This window comes from Acinonyx jubatus, chromosome A2 (genome assembly GCF_027475565.1).
Source record: "Acinonyx jubatus isolate Ajub_Pintada_27869175 chromosome A2, VMU_Ajub_asm_v1.0, whole genome shotgun sequence".
NCBI lineage: Eukaryota > Metazoa > Chordata > Mammalia > Carnivora > Felidae > Acinonyx > Acinonyx jubatus.
Window position 1 is genome coordinate 49,502,612 of NC_069383.1, and position 22,391 is coordinate 49,525,002.

Here is a 22,391-nt window from a genome sequence, read left to right on the forward strand (position 1 = left end):
TAGGAGATAAAGGCGCTAATGCTTTTTCTTTAAGGACCTGCTTTGGCTGCTGACTCCACATGCTTGCTGATTTTTTTTTTTTTTAACTCCCCTTCCCCATCTAGGTGGCCTTAAGCTTTCCACAGCTCGGCTTGACCTCCAGGTGGCTATTCATAGAAGAAATCGTTTTCCCATTTGCTTGGGCCTCGCCTGCGCTTCAGGTATGTAGGGCGGGGAGAGGTTCTAAGAGTGGCCTTTTTTTTCTTTTCTTGCCCATATTTTAAGGTATTCGTTCAGAGTCAACGAATTCCTCTGGAAACAGGTTTTGCGAGTGAGGAGACACTAAGAAGTGCGGCCCCTACAGCGGCAGCAACGGAGGCTCCCAGCTGGGAGAAGGTGCTGTTCTCATCTAGAGACTGGGGGGCAGGGGAGGGGTTGAGAGTACCCCAGCACATGACATTGGGGTTCACAGAGCTTGGACTCCCAGGGTCCTCCCCCAGGTCCTGTCTACAGGCTTCAGTGGCACTGGGGATAGAAGAAAGAGAAGTCACTGAAAATGCCCTGAAATATCAAGTGACTAGGGGTGCTCATAATCTTTGAGGGCAAAGGGGAACCTCCAAGGCAAGGTTGGGGGTAGTTTGTAGTGCTTGCTGTCTTTGGAAGCAGCCACAGGCTCCCTCTCTCAGGTCTGCTTCCAGGGAAGGTACACTGGAACCCATTAGGAAACTGACCCCTTGCCAGCTCTGAGCAAGTGTGTTGGGGCCAGGCAGGTGGGCAAGGGCTCTCCCCACTTTGCCAAGGGCAGGAGGCAGCCCTCTTCTCCACTGTCCTATCCCTCCAACTCTCCTCTCTCTGCCCCTTCTCCTTTCTCAGACCTTCTGGTTCTAAGCAGCTAGGGCTGCCCCTGTACGCCGCCCCCCCCCCCACTTCTTCTCAGTGTCCCAAGACAAAGCTCCAGTTTCTGAGATTCTAAAGAAAAGTGTTATCACTATCTTTTATTTTTTTGTCTTCCTATTTTGCTTTCCTCCATATTCTCTTTCTCAACTCTTCTCCCTCTTTCCCCTGCCTCTGTCTTTCTCTCTGTGGGTTTGTGGAGGTGGTGGAGACAGCAAAGCATTCAAGCAAGACAAAGTTCCCTCCTCACTGCTGCTTTCTACTTCCCCTGTTCAGTAAGAAGATGCTCATTCACCTCAGCTGGGGTTGGGGGCGGGGGGGGGGGGGGTTGTGGAGAAGGTAGGGGGATCCGAAAGGTAAGGTAATGTTGGCCTAAACATCTCCACTCCCTGGGACTCCTGAAGCAACCATCTGCTGAGCACTGCTAGATTAAAACTCCCAGGGAATATTCTAAAGGTGAGAGGAGCGACTGGGAGTGGGGATCAAATCCCAGAGCCTTTTGCCGCGTTGCAGAGTTGTCTTCGGATTCTGTCGTGTGCCCTGCCCTGCCCAGCCAGCAGCCAGAGCCTGAGGGAGCACCTGGCTTGCTCTCTCCTTCCTGTCCAAGTCCAGCCCGCGGCGCCTGTGTTGGAGCTGCCTCCGTTGGGCCCTTCCAACCCCGGGCCTGGGTCTCGCCCACCCTCTGCCCCCCCTGTGAGCCTGCCGCCTTCTCACAGCCACTCCCGCTGCGCTCACCTCCTTGGGGCCAAGTCCTCTGAGGGACTCCAGTCTCCCCGCCCCGCCCCCAGCTTTGCATTCAATGGGAGTGCTCTGCGTTTGATCCTCTTTTCCTCTGGGTTTTTCCTGCGAGATGAAAGCCGTGTAGGATTGAAAGATCAAGAGGTACCCCTTGCGTCTCCTTCCTGGGTCCGGCCCACCCAAGCGGGGCTTCCCCCGCCGTCCCAGCGAGGAAGGAGGCTCCAGCCAGGGCTCAACCTCTCCCGGATGGGGGGCATGCCTCCTCCGGGTTTCGGATCTGAAGCTTCTGGAACGCCCCCTCTGCCCCATCCCTCTCTGGACCTCTGCCTCCGCCCTTTCAAAGGATCAATTCCCCACCTCACCCCACCCCCTCCGTCCCCGGTCTCAAGGGGCCTATTGCCCCGTCGGGCGCGGGGGGGGGGGGGGGTGGGGGGGGGGAAGCAAAAAAAAAAAATGTTAACCAAATGTCACTTCTTCCAAAAGCATCCTTTCATCAACATCAGAGGAAGAGAGGTTGGAATTTTCACTAGAGGAAGAAAACACGAGGGGACTGAATAAGAACACTATTTCTGTTTAGTCTTTTTTTTTTTTTTTTTTTTTTTTTTAGGGTGGGGAAGGGTTATTTTAATAGTGTGGTTATTACTGTATCAGGAAGGTTATTCCCGACGACACTGCCCTAGAAGCAAGGTAAATTCGCAGAGGGAGTCAAGTCCGCAGCCGCAGAGGCCTGGGAAACCCCATAAATGCAGAGAGGGGGTGATAGCAACCTAAGTGGGGTCCGTTTTCGGCCCCTACTGCTCCCTGTCTCCCTTCGGCAGGGAATGCCCCCCTCCCCCCACCCCCCTTGGCCTGCTGTCCCCTCCCCCGCTGGGGCGACGGGTTTAGGTCCCGCCGCCTCCTCTCCGATTGAAATTCTCGGGACTTCAAAAGCTTGAGGCTCCGCTTCCGCCCGGGCAGGGCTGGGCCGGGGGGGGGGGGGGGGGGGTGGGAACCCCGGGGAGGCGACGCGGAGATAAGATGCGCGGCTCGTGTTAAATGGAATCGGAAGCCGAGCTTGGGCCACCAGACGCGTTGATCCGCTGGAGCCGCTACGCTTCCCAAGAAAACCCCGCTCCGGAGAGCGGCGGCAGGGGGTGGGGAAATGCCTCGGTGGCCTTTGGACCCTGCTTGGGTGCGATGATCTGCGGCCCTGGGTACCTTCTCCAGCCAGGTGCGGGGACTCCCAGAGGCGAGTACACGTCCCGGCTGAAAGGCAGGGGCGCAGGTTTCCGGGAACTGGTTTGGCTGCTTCGGTGCCAGCACAATTTTGATCAGGAAAAAAATTGTTTGTGCTTCTCACTTTGGTAAAGCGCAAGAACAAAGGGAGCTTCCTTTTAAACAATAAGCGTTGCCCGGCTGTCGTGGATATTGATCTTGGGCCCTTGTACGTCCTCCAGGCCCGTGTCGCGGGCGTGCACATCGAAGTTTTCGCGCGGCTGGGTCTCCGAGGCTGGGATCATAGGGGTGAGGAGACTTCTGAGGTTGGTCCCTGTCTTGTCCCTGGCAGCTGCCAACGCCCATCTGGGAACGCCAAACCCAGAAGCACCGCCGTCCGGTGCCCCCCGCCAGGAGCAAGGTCTGCTGGATCTCAGACGCCCAGAGACGTTCTCCCTGTGCCAGGAGATCACGCCTCCTCTACTTCCCCCAAACCCTTGCCCACCCACCCCATAGAGGGAGGCCCTGACACACTCACCTGCAGTGGGCATCACAGAACAGTCTCTCCTGCAGGGAGAACCTGCAGCTTCTGGAATTCTGGTTCGGATACGCTCCCCTTCTCTCCGTGCCTCCCAGAGCCAGGAGCCAGGAGCCTGGGACAAGAAACTGGATGCTTTCTGACCCTGACACTTCCTGCTCCTTAGATCCTTGGTGCCAGCCAGACCTACAGTGCCTCTTGCACCTGTCAGCCCCAGGGTCCTATAGGCCCAAGCCCAGTGGCTTTTCCCACCCTGAGCTTCAGACAAGTGCCTGAGCAGCCCACAACTTGCCCATCCCAGAGCCAGAGGACCCAGGGCAGTACTGGAGTACTTGAGGACTTCCTCAAGCTCAAGGCTTGCTTCTGCCTCAAGGCACCAACTGGAAGGGTTCATTTTTCCATGGAGGAGCAGTTCCCCAACATCCAAGCAACCAAAGGCCAGACATACCCTTCCTTCCTCTACCCTAGCAGGGATGGTATGTGTTTTCCCTTCACCATTACTCTTCAGACATTTGCTTGCATTACAAGCCCATTTCTCACTTAATCTCCACAACACTCCTTTAAAAGTCCTCAACAGGCCACAGTTCCTTTTCTCCCACAGTGATCGGGTAACCAGCGGTCTTGACTCAAATGGCCAGGCCCTAGACCAATTCTCCTTCCAAGGCTCTGTCCCTCCCTGGCCGGCAGGGATGCCTCAACACCCAACAGTGTCTTAACTGTCCATGAGGCCATCCTCCACAAACCTCCTGCCCCTTCTGGGACCTAGGTGGGTCCAGGGGCCCCTCAGAGAGGTTGCCCACCTGCCCTCAGTGGCAGAAGCCTCAGGGCCCACACACCTGGACTCTTCTCACAGTGCCCCACCAATGATTTCCCAGGAGGGCAAAGAGAACCCCTATCTGGAAATCTGGGAACCCCCACATGATAAGAATAATCACTGTTTTAGGCATTTCAGCAGTTCTAGCTCCTTCCATCCTCACAATTGGCCCGAGGAAGATAGTATAAATCATCGCTACTTTGCAGCTGAGTCATCTGAAGGAGCGACAAGGCCCACATATAAGTGACAGAGTCAGGACTGAACTTCTATCTGTCCCTCCAGCTTCAAGTCCGCACTCACAACATCCGGAGCTATTAGAAAATGCCAAGCATTGCATTCGGAGCCTCTCCTTTTCAAAGCTCCACTTGCGTTTTTTCGCCCAGCCCTTTCCCCTGCCTCACTCCCGGATGAATTCACTGGGGTTGGGAGAAGTGGGGGTAGGTGGGGGGGGGGGGTACAACTAACCTCCGGCCACTCAATTTGAGCATGGAGAAGAGTAAAGAAAAAGGTGGTACAAAACCATTTAGAAATGTATCCTGGAGGAGGCCTCCAGGTCTTGCCCTCTTTTAAGATGGGGATCAGAGGCTAGGTGGGGATTGTGCAGGGGGCCTGCAGCGAGGCTGGAGCCACCCTGAGGGGTTTGGGGTGGGAGAGCCTAACTGCCCTCCCCAAGCAGGGGGGAATTGTTTACAGGGTGTGAGTTCCAAAATATCAGGAAGATAATCACAGCAAGTGATTCTGGAGACCCTAAGAGACAAAATCCAGCCGCTCTTTGACCATAGCAATCCACCAGGGCCCTGAGCCTCTATCTGGAAACGGGCAGACTCACCAGAGTTATCCTCACCTGCTTTAGCCTCTTGGGAGTCATGGCCCCTTCGCATATCTGGCAAACGTCTCCCCAGAAAAATGCACCGAAGCATTAAAGTTAGCCTTCAGCTTCTAAGATTCCTGTACCCACAATAGCCCCACCCCAACCACCAAACCCCAGGCACAATCACCAAATCCCTTTGTGGTTTTACCAGGGTGTTTTCCCTGACAAGGCAGCTGCCTCCCTCGAACTGTCCTCCAGATTGATTGGCCCAAGGGACAAAACCTGAGGGTATGGCCCAGGCCTCTCCACACCGCATCTGGCCTCAGCATATTGGTCAAGCTTTGCACATGCTTCCATTCAAAACCTAGTCACTGGAGGTGCATGCTGGGAAAGAGAATGGCCAGGCTGGGGCTTGGCTTGGCCTAAGGAGCCGCGGGGGGGGGGGGGGGGGGGGAGGGGGATCTGCAGTGCAGGGAATTGGCCGATTATTATCATCAGGGAGTCCTGTTCATCAAGGGCTCCTTTTCCCTGGGGAGGGGCAGGGACTGAGCAGGTTTTCAGTTTTTGTTTTTTTAATAGATTTTGTCCGGGCACAAATCCTTTCCAAGCCCTGGACTGCCCAAAGGCCAGATAAGCCTGAAAACTCTGCCCCTTCCCCAGTAGTGTGCTTCCCACTCTCACCCCGGCTCAGGAAGAGGGAACCGGCCCATTGCCGTCCGGTCAGGGTGGTCCAACCAGGGGACCCGGGAGCCGGAGCCGGGTAGAGTCGTTCCTCAATGGAATCGCTCTTCTACGACTCAATTAGCCCTAAACGGCCCTAATGCTCCCTCCCGGGGGCAAGTTTCTTTCCGTGAGTGATTCTGGGTGCTGCCTGACCGTGTGTCTGTCTCTCCTGTTTCCCGGGCCGAGGAGGCAGCACCCCCTTCCTCTCTCCTCACTGGGCCTTGCCGGGCCAGGAGACGCGGTGGCGCCGGCCTGCAAACGGAGTAGTTGGTCTCCCAGGGTAGGGCGTAGGAGAACCGCCCCCAGGCGAGGAAGTCCAACCGGTTGGGCGGGCTAAGCCTCGCCCTCCAGCGAAATGGAAAAACCCTTGTGTGAAGAGTGCTGGGGACTGATTTTTATAAAGCCCTCTCCTGACCCGGACCAGTTCCATTCCTCCTACTGGAGCTTCGCAGAGCCCTGATGGGGTACAGTTCCTGGCGTTGTGCAGCGGCGAAACTGACTCTTAGAAAGGTTGAGGAACTTGCCCAGGGTCACACAGCTGGGGAGTGGTCGAGCTAGGATTTTAACCCAAGTCGTCCGGCCTCCAAAAGCCAGATTCTCTCCGACGTTAGCGCCGCGCCCCCAGGGCGGAGGATTGCGTTCCCTAACACCGCAGACACAACTAAGGTGCCTTGGGTGTGACTGAAAGACGCGAACGCGGGCCACCCATCTCTGGATGATGGGTGGCTGCGCCTGCAGCCCCCGCAGGGGCTGAGCGTCGGCGGGAGCCGCTCGGGCTGTTACCGTAAGTCTCAGAGGAGCGGGGCACAACGGGAAAGGTAACGAAGAGCAGGACGGGCCGGAGGGCGCCGCGACGTGGAGAGACTGCGTTCCCGGCTCAGAAGCCTGACCTTGAAGGAGTGAGGGTGCGCACGCGCCCGAGGCAGTGAGTTTCGGAGGGGAGGGTACTGGCTATTAGGGGCTCGTTGTAGTGAGGGGAGAGCAGGACGATGTCAGCCCAGAGGACAGGGTGTCACCCGCCCAGGACTGGATTGCGCGCACAGGCTGGGTCCGGACGAATCCCAGTCCTTCCTGCTCCCCCACAGGGCCGTGCCAGGTGCGGCCTGGAGCCCCCAGAGAGTCCCTTTCTGGCCTCGAAGCCGGTCGACCGCCCAATCCTGTCCCCACGGCCCCTTTCTGCGCCCTCCTCCCCTCCCCTTGCTGCGGCGGTGACAAAGCGCAGCTCCCGAATTGCTGTCTTGGTGCGCCCCCCACTGCCGACCGCCAGAGGCGGAAGTCGCGGTGCGTCCTCGCTGGCTGGGATCCCGCGACTCCACGAGGAGCAGGGACCCTCCCTGCTGCTCATCCCGGACAGCAGACTTCCGCTCCTTAGGGAGCCTCACCACGCCCTAAGCGCCCGCCTTCTGAGCTTGACCCCAGGAAGAATGCGTGGCGGTTCGGGGCCCGGTAGCCTGGGCTTCTAGGGATAGGTAATCCACCTTGCGGGGGTGAGGGGCTGGAGGGAGCGAACAGTGCTCAGTATCTTCCCTCTTCCTTTGAAGGGGCAGTGGAACCCACCCCCAACCTGTCTAGCCCGGTAGAAGGCAGGCCATGTAGGGGGAAATGCCTTATAGATTCCCCGGGTCAGTCCGTATGATCAATCATGCTCCCAACACTTGTGTCGACTCTATTTGTCGTGGCCACAAAGCCCAGACATTGGGGAGCCCCTGGGACCACCGCGTCTCCACAGTCCTCAAACGATTCCTGTTTTGAGTCTCACTTAGTTCTGAAGCCCATTTATAAACAGCATAGCCTCCTAGCACCTCTTCCCCTTTCCCTTTGGCAGTGTTTCTTGAAGTGTGGTCCCTGTGCCACCTGGGAACTTGTTAGAAATGTACATTCTCAGGGCACCTGGGTGGGTCAGTCGGTTGGGCGTCCGACTGCGGCTCAGGTCATGATCTCACGGTTCCTGAGTTCGAGCCCTATGTTGGGCTCTGTGCTGACAGGTCAGAGTTCTGTGTCTCCCTCTCTCTCTGCCCCTCCCCTGCTAATACCCTGTCTCAAAAATGAATAAACGTTAAAAAGAGTTTTAGAAGTGTACATTCTCAGGCCCCACCGCAGTCTTATCAAATCAGAAACTCTGGAGCGGGGAACCTGCAGTCTCTTTTACCAAGACCTCCCAGTGATTCTGATGTACTCTGGTTTAAGACCTGCTGCCCTATGGATTCCATCACCCTGATTTCTAAGTTCCCATGATTCTCCATTATGCTTGGAAAGGCTTTTTTTTTTCCCCCAGTGTACCTTGTTTTTGTTTGTCTATGGCACAGAACTTTATGCCTCTTTTTATTCACATTTGTTCTTCCCGCTTTATCGTTTCACTTGCGTGGATCTCTTCTTTGTGCACTAACGTATCACCTAATGATGTCATTATTTAATTTAGCTTCTCACTCATCTTCGGGGTTCATCCACTGCCTAAGGACATGCCTCGCTTGGTAGCAGACCAGAAACTGCTCTGGAACCGCAGCCACTGGAGCAGGGGGGGGGGGGGGGGGGGGGGAGGGATCTTGCCCTCCACAGAGATTTCCCTCACAAAAGGGAGTCAGAGGCCTCGAGATGTGATTGGTTTCCTGGCTGCAGAGTAGAGAAGAGCAGATATTCCATATTTGGGTACCCATCCTGCTAGAGAATGGAAAGAAGGGCCTTGGTGGGGATGAGGAAAGGTGAGGCACACAAATCGATTTTCTATGGGTTGCCTCAAAGGCTTTGGGGAGGGACCCAGCCCCAGCTTGAGATACACAAGTATTTTTCTTTGTGGATGTCTCAAGATGGTGTCTTAGGCCTTTGTTGGTGGCTGGTTAAATGCAAGCAGTTTTAGGAGCCAAAAAGGCTCCATGAAGGAAGATGGAGAAAATAAGTCAGAGGTGGGTTAAATGCTAACTCAAGATCACATGGCCTGTTAGTGGCAGAGGTGATATTTGAATTTTTAACATTTGTTCATTTTTGAGAGACAGAGCATGAGGTGGGGGGCAGAGAGAGAAGGAGACACAGAATTTGAAGCAGGATCCAGGCTCTAAGCTGTCAGCCCAGAGCCCGATTTGGGGCTCGAACTCACAGACTGCAAGATTATGACCTGAGCTGAAGTCGGACACTTAACCGACTAAGCCACCCGGGAGCCCCGGAGGTGATATTTGAATCCCAGTAGTGGGATGCCAGACGCCTGGCCCCTGCTCACTGGATTCAGCCCCTGCCCGTGGAAGCTAACAGGTCATGACCTGTCATCTCAAAGGATTGATTTAATTTCCAAATGTAACTAAACTAGTCAAAGCCCTAGAATAATATTACAACGTCACCAGGCATTACTAATAGTAATATTAATAATAACTAACAGTTGGTCTTTTCCCACTCAGGTAACATTTTCACACCCACTGTCCCATTTGATAAAATAGTCCCATCTAATAGGAATAGGAATATTAATATCATCCCCACTTTACAGATGAGGAAGTCAAGATCCAGAGGGGTTAACTTCCTCCCCCCAAATCACTCAGCTAATGAATGGCAAAGCAAGGAACACCATTACTCCTTTGGCCATCATTGTCTTTGTTTCTTATTTTTTTCTTTCGGCTCATTCACAAACACTTTCATGCTTTCGTGTATCATCATATTAGTCTGTGACACGTCCCCCTCAGTTTAGGCTGCTCCAAAGGACTTCTATGTCTAGCATTTTATTCGCTCCTCCGAAGGTCCCTAATGAGGCAGAAGAGGCCAGCGTTGTTCTTTGCAGTTTCCAGTTGAGGAAGCCAAGATTCCAAGAGTTCAGAGGGCTTGAGTAAGGTCACGGAGCCACAATAGGAATCAAAGTCTCAGACTTTTCATGGGCAAGAGTGAATTTTGTAGAGAATCCCACAGAATGAATGAATCATTCTTACTCCCTGTCTCGTCCTTCAAGCCTGACAATGCTAATGGATGCCCAAAGGAAAGGCTGACAATTATGAAAAACTACCAGTTTACAAGTATTCAAAACCTAATGTGCTATCAGTGCAACTTAAAAAAAATTTTTTTTAATGTTTGTTTATTTTTGAGAGAGAGAGTGAGGGAGGGGCAGAGAGAGAGGGAGACACAGAATCCGAAGCAGGCTCCAGGCTCTGAGCTGTCAGCACAGAGCCCGAGGCGGGGCTTGAACTCAAAAACCGTGAGATATGACCTGAGCCGAAGTCGGATGCTCAACCAACTGAGCCACCCAGGTGCCCCTGCAACTTTTTATTATAATAGACTTAAAGTTGTTTCATAACTTCCATTATTTGGCAATATGTCAACTTTGAAATGTTTTCCTAATTATTCTAGAGTCAGCCTTACTGTTCTTGGAAAGAATTAGAAGAGGAAAGAAAGGTCACTGCTTTAAAAATAGGCATGGAAAGAGCCAAAGGAACCCGGATCCAGGATGTAACTCTGCCCTGGTCTTCGGCCCTGAGGAAGGGGTCTGTACTTTCACAAGCGGCAACAGCCAGGCGATGATTTTCATCTTAAATACAGCCCATCAGCAACTGAAGAACCACATGACCTCCAAAAATTGACCAGTCTTCTTTGGATTCCTTCCTTCCATCACAGCCCTCATTTTTCCCCCCGCATAGGCAGCGGAAAAAAGGAAAAGCTCATGTGCTCAGGCTCTAAGGTAAGAGCGTGACAGGCACACGTTCATTCATGTCTCACAGCAATCCCTGGAGGGGAGCATGGGTCTCCCCACTTTATGCATGAGGAAACTGAGGCAGAGAGAGGTTAAGCAACTGGCCTGCAGTCCCACAGGCCTGAGGTAAACGAGAGCCAAAGGAAAACCCAGGCTTGTAAATATGCAGTTTAACTTCCAATAGCTATAAATCTACTTTCCCTAGGGATGTAAATTCTGAGATCTTATGATCCAGCAAGAAAGGAGCAGCAAGGAGCTGGTCTACAGTGCAGTGAGGCCTGGATTTTGAGTCCAGGAGGGAGAGAGACAGACCCCAGGGACCTTTGGGAAGGTAGAGGATAATCTATAGCTGCGATGAGAACAGAATCCATGGTGGAGGACTGCTCTCAAATTTTCCCAGCCAAGATTTCTGATACTTCAAAGACAGTTGGTGGCAAGTAGGATGATGTGCTTGGAAGCCAGACAGGCCTGAGCTTCAACCTCAACTCTGGCACTTACTGGCCGGTGACCTTGAGCGGACCAAAGCTGCAGGATGTCAGATCTAAGAAACAAGCCACCTGCCTCTCAGAGCAGATTTAAGGAGATACAAAATGGAAGCGGTCCTAGCACAGTGCCTGGCCTCCAGGGGGTCCTCGATGAGAGTAAATTCCCTGTTGTCCCCCCCTTGGCAATGCCCCTACTTCACCTCCTGTGTTTGTGATTCTCCTTTCTCAATATTGTACCCTTGGTGAGTGAGAACCAGCGGAGAATGTCAAGTGAAAGGGCATGGCCCAGGGAACCAATAATATGCTTGTGCCCCTCTCCCTGCATGGTGACTGACATTTCCCAGAAATAAATAACTGCATAGCATTCAGGCTTTCATGCATCTGTTGCATGAAATATGGTGGTAACTCCATTCACTGGGATCTGGGATAGTGAGAAGAAAATCAAGACACGACTCATGTGCTAATGGAATTGTCCCTTCATGGTAGTTTAAAAGCATAGGCAGGGGCGCCTGGGTGGCGCAGTCGGTTAAGCATCCGACTTCAGCCAGGCCACGATCTCGCGGTCCGGGAGTTCGAGCCCCACGTCAGGCTCTGGGCTGATGGCTCGGAGCCTGGAGCCTGTTTCCGATTCTGTGTCTCCCTCTCTGTCTGCCCCTCCCCCGTTCATGCTCTGTCTCTCTCTGTCCCAAAAATAAATAAACGTTGAAAATAAATAAATAAATAAATAAATAAATAAATAAAAAATAAATAAAAGCATAGGCAGATGATCCATAAATAATAATAAACGTAGTGGCAATGTGGTATAATATATAATAGTTAAGTGCACGGACCCAAGTTAGATTGCTTGGGTTCTACTCCGGCTGTGCCGCTCACCGTGCTAGCTGTGTGATGTTGAACAAGTCACTTAACTTCTTTAGGCCTCAGTTTCCTCCTTCGTAAAATGGGGCCATATGAGGTCAAAACGAGTTGGTACGAGTTAGTACCTAGAAAGCACTTGAAAGCATACCTGGCATATAGTAAGCGTCAATAAACAGTACTGTTATTACGGTGGGATGTTACTTCCCTGAATGTGAGCCTAAGGGAGTTCTGTGAATCTGGAATGAAAAAGAAGAGGAGGAAGCAAGAGCCCTTTGCCTGGAGCAAGGATACCAGTGACTGCAACCTGCCTTCGGGGTTTCACTACTGGCTCCACGATGAGTGGGCTTGGAGGAGTCACTGAACCTTCAGGAGCTCCTATTTACTCGCGTGTAAAATGGGTGTGAATAACAGCTGCCTTACCTTCTTCTCGTAGTTATTGCCCCAAATAGAGCCCAATTGCCTGTCACTTTAGCTTTTGATCTTTGAACTCAAAAAGGTTTTCTTCTGCTCATTACGGGGTACGCCCTCCGGGAGGAGCCACATTTTAAGCCATTACCTGCTTAGTCCTTAGTGACACATCAGCACTTTACCAGTATCCTAGGAATGGGTGAGAGGAGGGCTGGAGACACCATTGAGGACAGGAGGAGAGCAGGAGTTGAGAAAACTTCCAAGACCCCTCACTCCCTGCACATGGTTAACTGAGAAGCATCCTGCCCGGTGCCTTACAGTAATGTCACTGGTTTAATCCCACAAGTCTTGTAAATTGCCAAAGGAGAATGGTCCCTGCCAGTCTCTTTTCTATTTTGAGGGAAGAGAGGAAGTTATGGTGGTGTGGGACTTTCTCCAGTATCTACGGGACGTGAATAGTGTAAGCAATGAAAGGAGGGCGCCATGTCGGGTAATTTTTAATGGGACTTTGGGAGATGGAGGGAATGCATTACAAAGAGTTCTCCTTTCTCCAGAGAGCTGACTTAAAGGCACAGCAAATTTGGAAAGCAATATTACCTGAATCCTCCTCACCAGCTTTTCCTCCCAGCTTCTTATTCCTATGCCCAGCAGAAGATTCTGATGCTATTAGTCTTCCTGGTGAAGGTTCCAGGAATCCCCAAAGGACACTTCAGTTTGACTCAATCTAAATAATATTTACTGCGATCCTACTGTGTGCCCCACCCTGAGCTAGTCACTTGGTAACAGAGTTACTGTGACAGAGACAGCCATCTGCCCTTCTTTCATGATGAAAGAGCATCCAGACTTCAGCCGTCCACGTGGCTTTCAGGTCTAAACACCACATTCCTCAATCTCTCTTGCAACTAGTAGATTTAGGACTAAATTCAGCAGACTAAATGTCATCAGGAATGTCATATGGCAGCTTCCTTACGAAACAAACCTATATGGCGAATTATGTAACATCGTCACAGAACTTCAGGTTACACTAAACTTTTTTCCAGGCAGGTGGTGAACCAAAGAAAAAGTTGCTAAAGTACCACCAGCGAACTAATTACTTTTATGTATTATACCTTATGCCACCTATAAGAATTTGTTTTGGGGCGCCTGGGTGGCTCAGTCGGTTGGGCATCCGACTTCGGCTCAGGTCATGATCTCGCGGTCCGTGAGTTCGAGCCCCACGTCAGGCCCTGTGCTGACAGCTCAGAGCCTGGAGCCTGTTTCAGATTCTGTGTCTCCCTCTCTCTCTGCCCCTCCCCCATTCATGCTCTGTCTCTGTCTCAAAAATGAATAAACGTTAAAAAAAAAATTTTTTTTAAAAAGAATTTGTTTTACCTGCGCAGTGATAACATCTCAGTGAGATATTGTGGAGGGGTTGTGAAGAAGGCAAACGAGAAGTTTCCCGGGAGACAGAATGACGACGAACAAGCCTTTCTCAGAAGACCAGTTGCAAAAAACAGCCAACTCTTCTGATTCTATTCTGTTCTCAATTTGCTGTGAGACTTTAAGTGAGCTATTAAACATCTTGGACCTTATTGAAAGGGGGTGGTAATTTCACGTAGAGTGGGTGTTGCTAAGCCTTCTTGATTTTAAATCCAAACTCAGCCTCTCCCACCAAAAAAAAAAAAAAAAAGATGTAGCTTTTGTTCACTTACTGCTGGGGAGGTAAAAGGATATGTCTGAAGAGCTATTGCAGTTATAAATAGATATTCCATATGCCAACTTAACATAAATGCCTCAAACTTTTATTTCCTTGATGGAGAAACATCAGGATCTCTGGCCTGTTTTACATGCGTTAGCCTTGGGTGGGAAATGCCCCGAAGTAAAATAAGAGGCCATTTCAGAAGTATTCCTCCTTTCCCACACGACTTATTATCTCTAACAACTCATTTTCCATCCACCGTGTTTCCCTGTACTGGTTTTATGGTAGGGGAGTCTCCACCACTGTGGGCCCTCTGCTAGTCTAGCCAATTCTTTCTGGCTCCCCAGTGAAACATGGAGGACAAAGCTCAAAATGATGACAGGACTGGCCATGTGATGTGGCTGTTACTTTTCTGGTTTCCAACTACCCTGCAGGTGGCAAGTTTGAAGGTTTGGGGAAATTCCCTGACGGCTGAGATGCACCAATTTCCAATGGGACCAGATTAGCACATTCAACTATAATTGCCATCGTACTGGCAAGGTCAATTTTCAGGCTGTGCATGAGGATGAGAACAGCTACCCACAGGTCTGTAAAGTTTCATACACAAGAACCCAGCACCTGAAAACTGAAACTAAGATGCATGCCAGCCCCTATGGATTACTCTCTCCATTCCATAGGTATAGATGGAGGCAAGAGATGTTTGGCTGGTCTGACCAATGACTACTAGGTCGAAAGCCCAAGAGCCCAGGTAAGAGTTACGTGCAACATCTATGGCCAATGGCTATACTGTATTGAGGCCCCAGGCAGCCCAGAAAATTGGCCAGTGGTTCAAGAAGGTGGGCTCTAGACCCATTCTTGCCATCCCCTGGCTGGGTGACCTTGGATAAGTCGTTTCACTCTTATGGGCCCTCATCAGTGGATAGAGTACCAATCCCAGTTCCACCCCACACTGGGAGACCTTAGCCAACTCACAGCCTGGAGTATCAGAGGAAGCTAAAGGGATTTCTTTTCTTTTTTTTTTTTTTTAATGTTTTATTTATTTTTGAGAGAGAGGGAAACAGAATCCCAAGCAGGCTCCATGTCAGCACAGAGCCTGACATGGGACTTGAACTCATGAACCCTGAGATCATGACCTGAGCCGAAGTCAGATGCCTACCATCTGAGCCACCCAGGCACCCCAAGGGATTTTTTTTCTAGGGTGTCCCCATTATGGTATTCTGTGACTCCGCCAAGGACACATACTAATGCCTATGGGGGCAGCCTGGTAGTAGTGATGAGAAAGATGTCCTTGATCATGTTAGGAAATGGAGAAGACTGGATGACAGATTCTCAGCTCCAGAACTGATTGTGTTGCCAGATATTTCATTTTCAAATGGTGTCACATGTTGTCAACTAATGTGAATTGTTATAAAATTCTGTCTTGGCCAATGACTCGAGTCCAGAAGTGGCCTACTAGGTCAATTGTGGAGTCTTCTGCAGCCCACTGACCGGAGGAAGAGTCAAACTAGGTGGGGACCTGGTAGGGGGGAGTGGTGGATGCAGTGTCCCCTACTTGGAGAGCACAGATGATCCTGGCCAGAGGTGGGCTGGCGAGTCTGAACGGCACCGCGCTGCCGCTCCTACCCCAGCTGCCGTTTCCCCAGCGCACCTGAAACGGCCGACCCCGGTGGCCGGGGGACCGGGGTTGGGGGCGGGGGGAGTGCTGGGGAGGGGTATTTTCCTCTACCAGAGGCGGGGCCTTATTCTCCACCCAAAGATGCGCCTGCCGGTCGCAGGCAGAAAAGGAATGTGTTGTGGGCAGGCACTGAACCATCGCGGTGTCAGGCGTCGGCTGTGGGTCCCCTGCCTCGTGGGTGCAGCCACACCCGAGACGCCGAGACGCGCGGGGATGCACTTTGCAAACACCAGTGCGGGCAGGTGCGGGGTGGCGCCGCGCGCGCGAGCGGGGCGGCTCCCGGCGGCTCCGGCAGTTCCGGCAGCGCGCGCGGCCCAACCTGCCCAGAAACCCCAGAGCGCGCGGCTGGCGGGCGGCTGGCGGGCGACTCGCGTCGCGGGCGTGACGGTGGCAGGGCGGGCGGGGGGCCTGCGTGCAGCCGGGAAGTGCCCTGAAACGAACGGTGCGTATTTGTTGGGAGGAAATTCGATCCTTGAGCCCTTTCCTGCCTGGGCTTAAAAATGGATTCTCCACCTGCTGGGAAAGCCTCGGGCTCCGGGCGGCGGTATCCGGCTCCTGGGAGTCCTGGGGGGGCCCTCGCTCCACCTGCCACTCGGCTCTGACACACATTAGCGCTCGCTGACGTTGGTGTCCCTTTCAAAGCCCCCTCACCTATTCCAGCCAAGCCCAGAGGAGGTGATGCTCTGTCAAGTTCAAAGAAAGAAGCCAGTGGTCTGTATAATCCAGAGCTCTGTTTGTCCAAAAGAACTTTGAAGATGGAAAAACAAACAAAAACAGACAAAACCTCTTCGGAGGCAATTTTGCCATTTATGAATTTACAGGTGTTATTTCGTTTGTCCCCTCAATCTCACGTTTGGAATTTTTTCCTACGCGATGCATTAAAAAAATGTTTACTATGTCATTTTTGTGATGATGAAAAAGTGGGAACAACCCAACTGTTCATCAATATATATAGATAAAATGGTTGAATATATAGTGCATTTACATACCCAGAAATACTCTATAGAAGAGATCTGTGTTCACAGGCAAATGAGTCTAAGCTTATGTTAAATGAAAAAAAGTAAGTTATGAAAGTAAATATGCTATGATTCCACATTCATTAAAATGCAGAAAGAGATTGTAAGTAAATGTCTACAGCTCACTTGGATATGATTAATGACTTCTTATTTCATAGATGGTTATATAGGAGATATATATATATATATATATATATATATATATATATATATATGGAGAAATATATACCCAACTGTTATGGCTTATCTTTGGGGTGATCCTGAGAGGGAGGTATGTGGAACATTAACTTCCCATATTATATATTTAAAAGAAAGTTTGATTTCTTTTAAAATAAGCATGCATTAGTTTTGTATTTCCCACACACTGAAAACAATAAAGATTTTTAAAAATCATACCCCTTCCCACACTCAGACTACCAGATTGTTATCACTTGTCCAGTCCTCCCTGATCTTTTCATTACTATGTTAACTTTCCCTTCAACCTCCTCTCATCCCTGTACAGCATCCAAGAGACTTGAATTCCTTTCATTTCAACTTACAAATTGCCTGTTTCATGTGTGCAGTTTTTAAAATCTTTTAAATGGAAAGAAGTGAGACTATTACTTCCACTTTAGCTACCCGTACTTTTCAAACAACAAGATTAGGTGTGGGGGTTTTTTTGTTTTGTTTTGTTTTCGTTTGTTTGTTTGTTTGCCCTTGAAAGCATTGCAGTTGTGAATCTATTACTTCTCAAGTTCTGTGTGGATACGGCACATATTCTCTCTCAATGCAGCCAACCATGAGAGATCTTTAAAACACAGTTCTTGTTTCTATTTAATCCAGACAAGTGTTATCCTCTGTGGAGGAAATACCACTGAAAAGTTGAGCAGGGTGGGGGGGGGGCACCTGGGTGGCTCAGTTGGTTGAGTGTCCGACTTTAGCTCAGGTCATGATCTCACAGTTCGGGTAGTGGGTTCCAGCCCAAGTCAGGCTGTGTGCTGACAGCTCAGAGCCTGGAGCCTGCTTCAAATTCTGTGTCTCCCTCTCTATCTGCACCTCCCCCCCTCACACTCTGTCTCTTTCTCTCTCTCAAAAATAAATAAACATTAAAAAATTTTTAAAAAAGAGAAGAAAAGAAAAGTTGAGCAGGATTTGACAGGACAGGAATTGGAGTGGGAAGGGCACTGTTGGTTGAAGGAGGGACACCGTGAGAGGCTGGGAGAGGGGAATGTGACCATGGGCTGGATTCTGGGATTGTTTAGTCTGAATGTTGTCTCAGAAGCATGAGCTCAATTCATACTATGGGAAACAAGTACTTCAAACATGCAGAAATGAAGGAGTTGTCAGGCCTTTTTAAATATTCATCTAAAAAAAATGGCACCCAGCAGCATTAAACTGAGAGGGTCCACACCCACCAACATGTGTGATATGGTTCTTATTTACATAAATCAACATCATATTTCCTTAGGCAAAGGTCTCAGAATATTCCAGAATCACACACACACACCTCAACTTTTGCTCAGAACCCTGATGTCCTTCTCCTCCCTTTCATATACACTAAAAGCATCATTGTAAAATGCAAGTGTTCTGGAACAAACTACCTGGGTTCCGATCTTGACTGCCATATATTAGCTTATGACTTTGGTCAAGTTATTTAACTCTTATGTGTTTCAAGTTTATGACCTCTGAAATGGGGATAATAACACTCATTTTATAATATGTTATGCAGTGTAAACAAGATGATGTGTATACAGCTTTTAGAACAGTAAGCTTTTTAGAATACTAAGAAAGCTGTAGAATATAAAGCTTGTTCTTTTTATTTATTTTTTTAAGTTGGCTCCATGCCCCATGTGGGGCTCGAACTCACAACCCTGATATCAAGAGTTGTAGGCTCTACTGAGGCAGCCAGCCACCCCAAGAATATAAAGCCTTTTTTTTTAAATTTTTTTTGTTTGTTTGTTAACGTTTATTCATTTTTGAGACAGAGAGAGACAGAGCATGAACGGGGGAAGGTCAGAGAGCGAGGGAGACACAGAATCTGAAACAGGCTCCAGGCTCTGAGCTGTCAGCACAGAGCCCGATGCGGGGCTTGAACTCATGGACCGCGAGATCATGACCTGAGCTGAAGTCGGACGCCCAACCGAGTGAGCCACCCAGGCGCCCCTATAAAGCCTTTTATAATACTAGAAGTTGAATAACAGTCTCAATTACTACTTTTTTACACCCCCCCCCCAAAAAAAGCTTATTCTTCCTCATTCTCCCTTCCTTAAGATACTGCCATCTCTACGTTCTCCAAATTGTCTTTGTCCCATCCCTTTTTCATGAAGATTCTAACAGTAGCTCCACCCCCCCATCCCCCCACCCCCTTTGCCTTCTCTCTTCTACCCAGTGGGAGGCAAAGACTGGGCCATAGTCTAAAGAACATCTAATTGAATACTTGGAGTCTCTTCTTCCCTTCTTCTGTGACAGTTTCTGAGTTTTTAAAACAACTTTATTCACACATATTTTATATATCATAAAACTCACAGGGCGCCTGGGTAGCTCAGTCGGTTAAGTGTCTGAATTTGACTCAGGTCATGATCTCACGGTTTGTGAGTTCGAGCCCCATGTCAGGCTCTATGCTGACAGCTCAGAGCCTGGAGCCTGCTTCAGATTCTGTGTCTCCTTTTCTGCCCCTCCTCTCTCTCTCTCTCTCTCTCTCAAATATAAATAAACATTTAAAAATTAAAAAAAAAACTCTTCAAAAAAACCCCACTCGTTTTAGGTGTACAAATCAGTGATTTTTAGTTACTTTACCTAGTGATGCAATCATCAAAATAAATCCTTTTTTTTTTTTTTTAAATACAGAACATGTCATGAATTTGCACATCATCCTTGTGCAGGGGCCATGCTAATCTTCTCTCTTCCATTCCAATTTTAGTATATGTGCTGCCAAAGCGAGCACAAAATAAATCAGTTTTAGATCATTTGTATACCCCCCCCCACCATAGGATCTCTTATGCCCTTTTACAGTTAATCTCCCTTCCCACCTCCAGCTTGAGGCAATCATAAATCTGCAGTTTGTTTTTATAAATTTGCCCTATCTGGGCATTGTAGATATATGGAATCATGCCGTAGGTGGTCTCTCGTGTCTAACTTCTTTTACTCAGCATAATTTTTCAGATTTATCCATGATACAGCATATATTAATAGTTCACTACTTTCTGTCAGCCGTCAAGTCAGAATGACTTCTGCCATGTCTGCAAGAATTAGATTACATGAACATATTGGTAATATATAATTAAACCTATTATTACACCTGCAATGCTCTAAGCACTGGCTAAGTGCTTTATTTGCATCATAGAATTTCAACTTCACAACAGCCTATGGGCTAACGAGATGATACTATCATATACATTTTTAAGTCGAGGACACAAGTATAGAAATGTGAACAGAGTTGCCCAAGGTCACAAAGCAAGTGAGTGGCGGGGGGGGGGGGGGAATCAAATCTAAGTCTGTGTGACTCTAGGGCCAAAGCCAAAGTCACCGTCAAAATTAACAAGGGGTTTTGGGTTCCATACCCGTCCATCATCACAGAAACAGAACCCAGGGACAGCATTCACGTTAAAGTCCACCAAACAGTTGGAGAAATGGTCTGCTTTGTCAACTGTAAATCCCCACTTGTATGTAAGGAACTGTTACCCCATCATTTTCTCCATAACGGATGCTGCTCCTGTTCTGGGGACATCTGACTCCTTTGGGAAAGAGCTGGTGTCACAAAGGATGCAGTTCTATAATTTTTTTAATTTTTTTTTAACATTTATTTATTTTTGAGACAGAGAGAGACAGAGCATGAACGGGGGAGGGTCAGAGAGAGAGGGAGACACAGAATCTGAAACAGGCTCCAGGCTCTGAGCTGTCAGCACAGAGCCCGACGCGGGGCTCGAACTCACATACCGTGAGATCGTGACCTGAGCCGAAGTCGGACGCTTAACCGACTGAGCCACCCAGGCGCCCCATCGCAGTTCTATAGATAAAGATTTCTAATGTTTGAAGAGATTTTCCTGGGCACTGTCCTAAGGCATCCCCAGGCCAGGCAGCTCAGGAAAACAGGTTGGACCTTCCCCCATCACCCCGTCTGGCAGGAAATGAACATGCAGGGAAAAAACTCCTTAAGATCCGTGCCTCCCACTGTTAACAGTGTGTAGGTTGGAACTCATGGCCGTGCATGGTAACAATGAAGGTGGGCCATTCTAGTCTACCATCCCGTGGAACGTGAGGTTCTGCTCAGTAGGAAGATTCTGCTGCTACAGGCAGAAACACTCTTCTCTGAAGATTTCTAAAGAAGCCTCCAATTCTTATTTAAAGTCATAGAACCTCTGTGAGGTTTTGTGATGAATCCCAGGCCCCACAGGTATGCGGAGCCTCAGACTGGAGACATTCACTTTCAAACATGTGTTGTTATTATTATAAATTCATGAAGAACATTGGTTTTAGTAATAATAAATACTGCAATAAGCCATGCTTCCAATCTGTCCTAGTATTTCTGAATAATATTTAACCACCCTCGTTAGTCGCAGAAGGAAGGGTCCTCAGAGGGAAAGGTCTCATTCCACCAAGGGACCCCAGGGATCACAGGAGGTGCCTAAGTGGTCTGGGAAGGGGTGGGCGTGAGAACCCAGGTTTTCAGTCCCTTGAAAAGATCCAGGAAAAGCAAGCACTCCCACAAATCCTGTTCTGGCTCAACAGCAACTAACTTAGGGAATGGAGCCTCTTATTAATAGCACTCCACTGGTCATGTACAATGCCCTTCCGGCATCATTTATTTGTTGAATGAAAAGAACAATTTGTGGCTGTTTGATGTCAGGGTAGCGGCTCCCCTTGGCGGGGTAGTGAGATCCTGTGCTCTGCTTCTTGAGCTGTTGCTGATGTCACATGTGTGTTCACTTTGTGATACTTTGTGGATTTTAGCCACTTTGGGGTACATAATATTACAATAAAACTTATCCAAAAAGACACGAATAAAGAGAAATATTTTAGAATGAAAGAGCCTAGTGCGGAGCCTGCCATGTAGTAGGTGGATATCACATGAGTGTTTATCGAATGAATGATCTCATTCGATCCGATCGCGTGGGGCAAGCAAACGCCTAGAGTACTGTTACTGTTGTCACTATTAACCTTTCTTAGCAGATTACAAGTTCACGCCTCTGCCCCGGTCCCGCGGTCGGTTAAGTCGCAGAGCCCGGAGCCTCCGTTCTTCTCCGGAGCAGAACAGAAAGAGAAGAGGGTGGGTCACTGCCCCATTTCGACTTGGCCGCCACGCGGGCTGCCGAGGCCCTGGGCGAGGAGGCCGAGGAGGCCGGGCGGGCCGAGCGAGCTCCGGGGACGCGATCGGCCCGGAGGAGGCCTCGCCACGCCTCCTCCCGGCTCGCGGGGTCCCCGCCGCCGTCTCTGGGGCTTCAGGTTCATTCTCGCTTGGCCGGCCCCGCCTGTCCTCCCGGCAGGGTCCGTCCATCCGTCCACCGGTGTCTTCACTGTCTCCCGCCGACCTTCACACTCTAGTCCCCTACCCCGAGCAACGGTGCCGCGGGACCTACCCCGGAAAAAGCACCCAATTTACCATCGCTCCTGGATATCTTCCCCAGCTGGAGATGGCGGCGGGCGGGAGGAAGCACAGAACTGTGAGAACAATACAGCCTTTTCTCACGCGGACCACAAGGAAAGCCTCCCACCCCGGGCTCCCCGTTACCTGGACTTAAGGCACAAGCTCGCCTGAGGACCTGGCACAGAGTAACCGATCGATCGAGTCGCACAGATCCTGGCCTCTGCCACCCAGCTGTGGGACCTCGCAGAAGTCACTCACTCATTCTATGCCTCGGTTTCCTCACCTGCAAAATTAGAATAACAACACTGCCCAACCCTAGGGGTGTTGTGAGGGCTGAATGAGAGAGGCTTTGCAAAG

General features: G+C 50.0%; 1 long non-coding RNA gene and 1 other non-coding gene across 2 annotated transcripts; one reads left to right on the forward strand and one right to left on the reverse strand.

The window, feature by feature from the left end:
* The first annotated feature begins 5,787 nt into the window (after positions 1-5,787).
* Positions 5,788-11,549, forward strand: LOC113604077 (uncharacterized). Its single transcript, XR_003425891.2, has 2 exons — positions 5,788-6,616; positions 10,012-11,549. It is a non-coding gene; the product is annotated as an uncharacterized LOC113604077 (long non-coding RNA).
* Positions 11,550-19,287: 7,738 nt separating this feature from the next.
* LOC113604260 (U6 spliceosomal RNA) lies at positions 19,288-19,394 on the reverse strand. The gene has a single exon (XR_003426138.1). It is a non-coding gene; the product is annotated as a U6 spliceosomal RNA (small nuclear RNA).
* Positions 19,395-22,391: the final 2,997 nt, after the last annotated feature.